This window comes from Camellia sinensis, chromosome 6 (assembly GCF_055761805.1).
Source record: "Camellia sinensis isolate YWXY chromosome 6, ASM5576180v1, whole genome shotgun sequence".
In the NCBI taxonomy this organism is placed as follows: Eukaryota; Viridiplantae; Streptophyta; class Magnoliopsida; order Ericales; family Theaceae; genus Camellia; species Camellia sinensis.
In genome coordinates this window covers 115,318,813-115,327,831 of record NC_138966.1, presented here as the reverse complement: position 1 = coordinate 115,327,831, position 9,019 = coordinate 115,318,813, and positions in this window count along the sequence as shown.

Below are 9,019 nucleotides of genomic sequence, written 5' to 3'. Positions count from 1 at the left end.
AGCTCCTTCTGCAACTTGTCGGGGTTTTCTAAATCGGGAATTCCTTGCCTATAGATGGATTGACGGACCTGAGAGTGAGATTCAACAGACCAACACCAGTAAAGAATGCACAAGCGATCAGGAAAGCGTGGATCATCAAGTTTCTTTGTGATATATGGGTGTGGGGTTGAGGGACCTTAGACATCACAAAATAATATTATGAATCTCTTCCATTACTAAAAATGAGAGAGAGATCTTAGATTGGTTTTTTCTAATTAATATTAGAACACACAAAATACAAAAATACAGATCCAAAACTCTTAGAACACAATCAATTAGATCTGTATAAAAATGAAAATAACAAAACCCCAAAAAACAAACCAAAAAAAAACTAATTTTTTTTAAAATTAAGAGCAATGAATTTTTTTTTTAAAAAAAAATAGACACAAAAAAAAGTGAAGTAAACAAGCAAACTGTGGGGATGTATTTTCTGAATACCAACACGTGGCATGGTGACGCCGACGTGTCAGCCGAGGTGCCACGTGCCCTGGTAGTTAAGCCGAGGTAATCTCGGAGAAGCCGAGGTCATCTCCGAAGATATCGGAATCCGAGATAAGGAACAAGAGTCCTAAGGCAAAGAGGGGACTTAACTAAGATAAGGATAAAGCTCTTGGGGAGTTTATCTTTATCTCTTAAAGACCCCCGTGGGTCTAAGGTATGCAATTTATGTTTGAGCATTAAGTTTAATACTTGATTATCTTTGAGAAGTATACTGACTTGATCGTCGGAGTGCCCCCGGGTGGAAGAACCACTGCCAGATTCTTATATTTCTGTTACAGGTTGCTGAAGCCATCTATTCTGCCTGTGCTCTCCAGTTGATCACTAAGCGGGCAGTGTGGTCAGATTTTTACCCACACAATTTGGCGCCGTCTGTGGGAACGAAGGAAGAATAGATGGCCAGTAACGGACAACAGGAAAATATTGGGGATGACGCTCCTTCTGGGAGTAACAGACCAATTGACCTTGACATTGAAGGAAACAACCACAATACAGAAGCCCGTGACCAGGGCCACAGAGAGAACGACGACAACCTAGAAGGCGACACGTCAAAAAGAACAAACCAAGGAAAGTACTACAATGAAGATAACCTCCAGGTATGGAGGGACAGGTGCCTATGGAGGGATGAGGAAGTAAAAGAATTGGCGAACAAGTTGGCAGACCTTCAGTCAGTCGTCAACTTCATGATGCAAAATAATGTAATGCAGCCACCATACCCGCTGCAAGATACGCCGATACCAGCAACCAACACCCAAAAGGGCGGACGAAAAACAATCCCCGAGGTCCCTCAGCATACCAAGAGCGGAAGACATTCTCACCGGCTTTCCAGGGAAGTCGGACGGGAAAAGCCGAGGCAAGAAGAGTCCCGAAGGACGCACCACATGAAGAATCCAGAGCCCAAAGAACATCGACATGTTCAGGGGCAAGTACTCCACTTTGACACAACCCATGAAGAAAGACCCAAACGGACCCACCTCGAGGCCGAAAGCAGTGTACCAAAAAGATTAAAATCCAAAGACAACCGAGCTCCAGGGAGGAGCAAAGAAGACCTAAGGGACTACCTCAAAAGGAGGCAGCAGAATGGAGAAGCCGAGGTAAACTCCCCAGTAAAACCGAAGACAGCCTTCTCGGTGGAACTGGACAAATTCGAACCGCCCAAGAGATTCAGTATGCCGAGGTTTCAAATCTATGATGGTAAGTCAGATCCAAACTTTCATGTTGGACTATACCTAAATTTAATGGCATTGTATAGCGGGAACGAGCCGTTGCTCTGCAAAGTATTCCCCTCATCCTTTGGGGAAATTGCATCTGATTGGTTCCATAAATTACTAAAAGGAAGCATAAAGACATGGGAAGGCCTGGCCGAGATGTTTGTGGCCAGGTTCGTAACCAACAAGCTGCAACCCCTGAGGGTTGATGCTTTGATGGCTCTAAGAATCACCAAAGAAGAAGGCCTTAGGGCCTATGCGAAGAGGTACTACGAGGTGTTCAACCGAATACCCGAATGCAACCAGGAGGTAGCAGTCGTATCTTTCAAGAACGGCCTGAAAGATGACTGCCCACTACGGAAGTCTTTGGCAAAAACATTGCCAAAAAGCATGGAAGAACTCATGGCAAGAATTGAGAAATACGCCAGGGCCGAAGAAGATACATCGGGAAACAAAGAGGTGAAACAAGAAAAGGGAAACGGCTCGCCAAAGCGAGGCCGAGTCAACAATGGGCCGACCAAACAAGAAATAGAACTAAGAAATAAACAGGCGGTAACAACGGTATTCCGGATCCCAATCCATAAAATCTTAGATCGGATTCGAAATCAACCTTATTTCAGGGCTCCGGCAAGAGCACCGGGGGAATTCATGGGAAGGAACGTTGGTAGACGTTGTGCCTACCACAATGAAGAAGGGCATCCAACTCAAGGTTGCAGAGCCTTAAAAGCACACTTGGAGGACCTGGTAAGACAAGGCCTTCTGAGGGACCTGGTCTATGAGGCCAGAACAAGGGAAGAGCAGGCAAGGTTGCCTCAAGCACCAGCAGCACCCCCTCCCCCAGCACAGCTACCACAAGCAGGAGAACCGAGGGTGGTTAATGTGATCCACTCAAGGGTCAACGAAAACGAAGTCAGAGGAGAAACCCAGAGGGTAAGACATTTACAGCATATCTACCAAGTTGGGGAAAAGAGACATCGGCCAGAAGAATGCCAAGGGCCAATAATAGCCTTTACTGAAGCCGACTTAGAACTGGTCCAACATTCGCATAATGATGCCTTGGTGGTATCCCTCCAGGTTGGGGAGTGCCAAGTAAAACACATCCTAATAGACCAAGGCAGCTCCTGTGACATCATGTATGTCAGATGTTACAAAGAGCTAGGCCTTCACCCCGATGACCTAGAACAATCCAGCGGCCCGATGGTCGGCTTTAATGGAACGCCGACATGGCCACTGGGTGCAACAAGCTTAGAGATACAAGCCGGCACTAAGAAGATCAGGACGGAATTCCTGGTAATTGACACACCCTCACCATACAACATCATCTTGGGAAGACCGTGGTTGCATGCAATGGGGGCAGTTCCCTCGACGTTGCATCAACTGCTCCGATTCCCAACAGAGCATGGGATTGAAGAAGTCAGAGGGGATCAACTACAAGCCAAAAATTGCTCCATGGCAGCAATAAAGTCCACCTGTAGTATACGGGAGCCAAAGAAAGCAGAAGTTGAAGATGAGGACATGGAAGTCCTAGAAGACGTCGGGAAAGAACCAGCCGAGAAAAGCAAAGAGGCGCTAAAGAAAATCCTCGTCCAGGAGGGCGACGAAGAACGATTTTTTCTTCTCGGCTCAGGCTTAGCTAGAGAAGAGGAAAAAAAACTGGAAGATTTTTTAAGGGCAAACATAGAGGCGTTCGCCTGGACACCTTATGAAATGCCTGGCATTGACCCCGAGGTCACTTGCCACAGCCTGAATGTCGACAGATCGGCAAAGCCTGTGATTCAATGAGCCAGAAGGCCGACGTTGATGCACGTCGAAGCGGTAGAGGAAGAGGTAGACAGACTTCTTGAAGCCAGGGCCATCCGAGAAGTTCAGTACCCAACATCGCTGTCCAACACAGTAGTAGTAAAAAAGAAGAATGGCAAGTGGAGGGTTTGTGTAGACTTTACCAGCCTCAAAAAAAGCTTGCCCGAAAGACAGCTTTCCTCTGCCCAAAATCGACCAACTGGTAGACGCCACTTCGGGACATGAAAGGATGAGTTTTTTAGATGCATACAGAGGGTACTACCAGATTGCTATGTACCCTCCAGATGAGGAGAAGACTGCGTTCATCACCCCGAAAGGCCTGTACTGTTACAGGGTAATGCCCTTTGGGCTGAAAAATGTAGGAGCAACCTATCAGAGGTTAGTGACAAAGATGTTTAAACACCTGATTGGCAAAACAGTAGAAGTTTACATCGATGATATGGTCGTAAAGACCAAGGAATCAAAAGGTCATCTTGCCGACCTAAAAGAGGTCTTTGACATACTCAAAAGATATCGGCTCCGACTCAACGCCTCGAAGTGTGCCTTTGGAGTTGGGTCAGGTAAATTTCTAGGATATCTGGTAACAAGAAAGGGCATTGAGGCCAGCCCAGACCAAATCAAGGCCATCCTGGAACTACAGAGTCCGACATCGGCAAAGCAAGTTCAAGTGCTCACTGGAAGGGCCGCAGCCCTAAACCGATTCATCAGCAGAAGCTCAGACAAGTGCAGACCCTTCTTTAACTTGGTAAAAAAGGCCACAGACTTCCTATGGACAGAAGAATGTGAAGCTGCCTTAGCCGACCTAAAAAAGTACTTGACCACAACCCCGGTCCTCTCTAACCCAGTTCCAGGAGAGGAATTGTTTTTGTACTTAGCAGTCTCTGAACACGCAGTCAGTGCAGTGCTAATCCGAGAGGAAAAAGGGGAGCAAAAAGCTGTCTATTATGTAAGTAAGACTTTGGCTGACGCAGAATCAAGATACCTACCACTGGAAAAATTAATGCTAGCCTTGGTAATGGCTTCAAAGAAATTGAGCCATTACTTTCAGGCACACAAGATTGTGGTCCTAACAGAGCACCCACTGAAGTCCTTGTTACATCAAGGAGACTTAACAGGAAGGATAGCAAAATGGGCAGTAACACTGGGCCAGTTTGACCTAGAATTTAGGCCGAGAACAGCAATAAAGGGCCAAGTTTTGGCCGACTTCGTCGCAGAACTCACACCTGAAGCCATCACACCTCGGGCTCCGTCGAGCCGAGATGATCATCGCCCCAACAAACAAAAAGAATCCCAGTCAAAGACAAAAAAGCAAAAGAAAGAAAAACTCAGACCATGCAGCATCTACATCGGCGATTCATTCAGACTATTCGTCGATGGAAGTTCAAACCGCCAGGGAGCAGGAGCAGGAGTACTGCTGATATCTCCAGATGGAGAAATTGTAGAACAGTCCATCCGTCTGGGGTTCAAAGCCCAACAATGAAGCCGAATATGAAGCATTAATTGCAGGGCTAAAGCTAGCAGCAGCAGCAGAAGCAGATGAGGTAATTGTTTTTTATGATTCACAACTCATTGTTAACCAATCAACAGGAGAATTTGCAGCCAGAGACGAAAGAATGTCGGCATATGCAAAGGAAGTCGTCCGACTGGCAGCCCTATTTCAGAACTGCAGATTACTCCAAGTTAGCCGAGATGACAACACTCACGCCGACGCGTTGGCTAACCTGGCCAGTTCAATTCAAACTGGAAAAACAAGGACAATTATGATCGATTACATGTCGGCCCCGAGCATAGACAAACAGAGCACCAAACAAGAAGCAATGTGCGTAGACTTGGGACCAAGCTGGATGGATGCAATCATTGCATTCCTAAAAGTAGGGAAGCTGCCAGAAGACCATAAGGAAGCACATAAAATCAGATTGAAATCGGCCAGATTCAGTTTGTCAGAAGAAGGCCATCTCTACAGGAGGTGCTTCACTGGACCACTTTTAAGGTGCGTACATCCTTTGCAGGTTGAAGATTTTCTTTACGAAATTCATGAAGGAATTTGTGGAAGCCATGCTGGGGGCAGATCATTAGCCCACAGGGCCATTACCCAGGGGTATTGGTGGCCCTACATGCAAAAGGATGCCGAAGCCTATGTAAAAAAGTGTGAACAATGCCAAAGGTTTGCACCTTTGATACATCAGCCAGCTGCTGACCTAAACCCAGTATCCAGCCCTTGGCCGTTTGCCCAATGGGGCATGGATCTGGTTGGACAACTTCCCCAGGCAACTGGGCAGAGGAAATACTTGCTGGTAGCAACAGACTACTTTACAAAATGGATAGAGGCAGAACCTCTGGCCAAAATCCGAGATGTAGACGTCAAGAATTTTATATGGAGAAACATTATCACCAGATTTGGAATTCCAAGAGCAATAGTTGCCGACAACGGAACACAGTTCGACAGCAAGCTCATCAAGAACTTTTGTGCAAAATTCAAGATCAAGAATTATTTCTCAACACCAAGTTTTCCTCAAAGCAATGGGCAAGCAGAGGCATCCAACAAAGTAATTCTGGACGGAATAAAGAAGAGACTACAAGCAGCAAAAGGAAAATGGGTAGATGAGTTGCCCAACGTGCTTTGGGCATATCGGACTACGCCGAGAAGATCAATAGGAGAATCCCCCTTTGCCATGGCTTATGGCACAGAAGCAGTCATCCCATTGGAGATCGGCATCCCAGGGATTAGAACCCAGGGAGTAGAGAATGGCACCAACGACGTACTCCTAGCCCGAGATCTGGATTTGTTGGAAGAACGAAGAGAGAGAGCTGCAATTCAACTTGCAGTATACCAACAACAGCTTGCCAGAGCCTACAACAAGAAGGTCAATCCAAGAGATTTTCAAGTCGGCGACCTTGTCCTGAGAAAAGTCGTCGGGAACAAGAAGGATCCCAAGGAAGGCAAGCTTGGCCCAAACTGGGAAGGACCTTACAGAATCACGTCAGTATTAGGCAATGGAGCTTATCGGCTTGAGGACAATGAGGGCAAAGCATTGCCCAGACCGTGGAATACTTGTAATTTGAAATTTTTCTATCATTAAGATGTGCATCATTCTTTGACCGATATCATCAATAAAGCCTTTTCAGAATTCTTTCAACACATATGATTGAAAAAGTTATGCATTGTTGTTTATTGGAGACATAATTAATGTGAACCCGAGCTGAACTCAAGTTCACATTGGGGGCAAAGAATAGACCGAGATTATTCCTTAATTCACTTGTTGAAATTTGTAGCAATTTACAAGTTGGAATTAAGCTGATTCCTTATCTTCACTTGTTGAAATTTGTAGCAATTTACAAGTTGAAGTTAAGCCGAGATTATTCCTTAATTCACTTGTTGAAATTTGTAGCAATTTACAAGTTGGAATTAAGCTGATTCCTTATCTTCACTTGTTGAAATTTGTAGCAATTTACAAGTTGAAGTTAAGCCGAGATTATTCCTTAATTCACTTGTTGAAATTTGTAGCAATTTACAAGTTGGAATTAAGCTGATTCTTTATCTTCACTTGTTGAAATTTGTAGCAATTTACAAGTTGAAGTTAAGCCGAGATTATTCCTTAATTCACTTGTTGAAATTTGTAGCAATTTACAAGTTGGAATTAAGCTGATTCCTTATCTTCACTTGTTGAAATTTGTAGCAATTTACAAGCTGAAGTTAAGCCGAGATTATTCCTTAATTCACTTGTTGAAATTTATAGCAATTTACAAGTTGGAATTAAGCTGATTCCTTATCTTCACTTGTTGAAATTTGTAGCAATTTACAAGTTGAAGTTAAGCCGAGATTATTCCTTAATTCACTTGTTGAAATTTGTAGCAATTTACAAGTTGGAATTAAGCTGATTCCTTATCTTCACTTGTTGAAATTTGTAGCAATTTACAAGTTGAAGATAGCCCGAGGTTATTGCTTAAGTTCTCATAGCAATATGTGGGTTGTTTTAACCCTAAGGAAGATGCTTAACACTTGTTGAAATTTGTAACAATTTACAAGCTTATGTTAAGCCGACATATGATCACCCGCCAAGGTGTACAGCAATTTACAGGTTGAAGTAAAGGCTAAGTATATTGTTTACATACTTGTTGAAATTTGTAGCAATTTACAAGTAGGTTAAACTGAGATTACTGTTTGAAACTGAAGAAGAAGCTTGCAAAGTTTACATTTAGTAGTATATGTTCTATACTTGTTGCAGTTTATGCAGAGCTTGCAGGTTAGTATCTTGCCGAAATAAAAGTTTTGTCGTTAGACCCAAGGTATGCAACCCCGAGAAGATTGCACAAAGAAAGCAACATGAAGAAGCATGCAAAAAATTTCCAAGTACAAGACTATGCAGAAAGCAGTCAACAGAACATCACAAGATAAAAACATTCATAGAAGGAACAGTTCCAGTTACATACAAAAAGAGCCACGTCGGCCATCAGAAGAAGTTCTCCATTGTCCAGAAGATTAAAAGAAAATACAAAGCACAAAGTACAGAAAAAGAAGGAAAAAGTACAAAAGACAATTTTTCTCAAGATTCTTCAGTGTTAGCCGCTGTAGGGGCTGGGACCTCGGACGATTCTGGAAGAACTTCCTCGGCCACTTTTTCCGCTTGAATCTCGGCATCAATCTCTGTGATTGTCGTCTCAACACTTCTTTCCACCAAAAGAAGATCGGATGATAGCTGCCCAGCGGCGGTTCCCTTGGTTGTCTCCTCGGCCTCATCACCCTCCTCATCCAAGGTTAAGTCCATAACCTGCTCTGTAGGAGGAGGGGACTTGGCTTCGACGGCATCCTTGGGCTTTCTCACCAAGGCTTCTTCGTTGTCCTCTTTATCTTCGTCCTCAACATCAGCATCAGATTCTGATCCACCTTCAGGTGGAGGTGGAGGAAATGGCAAAGGGATGGCATCAGCATTCCGAAGGGGCGAGTCAACAGGGAGATCAAGCTTCTTGATCAGGGACATCCAACCTAGGGAAAATCCCCTGTTGCATGCCTGCCTGACTTGAAGCTTATAATCTTCTGCGACGTCGGCCATACCTTGGGCGTAGGCTTTTTCATCGGCCTCTTTGACTTCGGCCTCTTTGGTAGCCAGAGCTTGCTGGAGTTCTTTTTACGCTTGGGCCTTCTGAGCCTCGGCCTCTCTTTTCTCGGCCTCAACAACTTTTTTAACGGCCTCAGCAGATTCAGCCTTCTCAAGAGCTAAAGTTTGGGCTTTAGTTGCAGCCTCGGCCTGGTCCTCCAGTTTTTTCATTTTTGCTTCAAGGGACTTTATCTCTCTCTTCATGGAAGATGCCTCCCTCTTCATATCAACCAATCTTTGACGGTTTTCAAAAGATTGCATTGAAAATGAATGGGCGTGCTGAACGGCCTACAGAAAAGCAGAAGTGTTAGATAATACTTGCAGTAAGAAACAGGAGGAAAAATCACAAAGTGCAAACATAAATACTTACTTGGACGG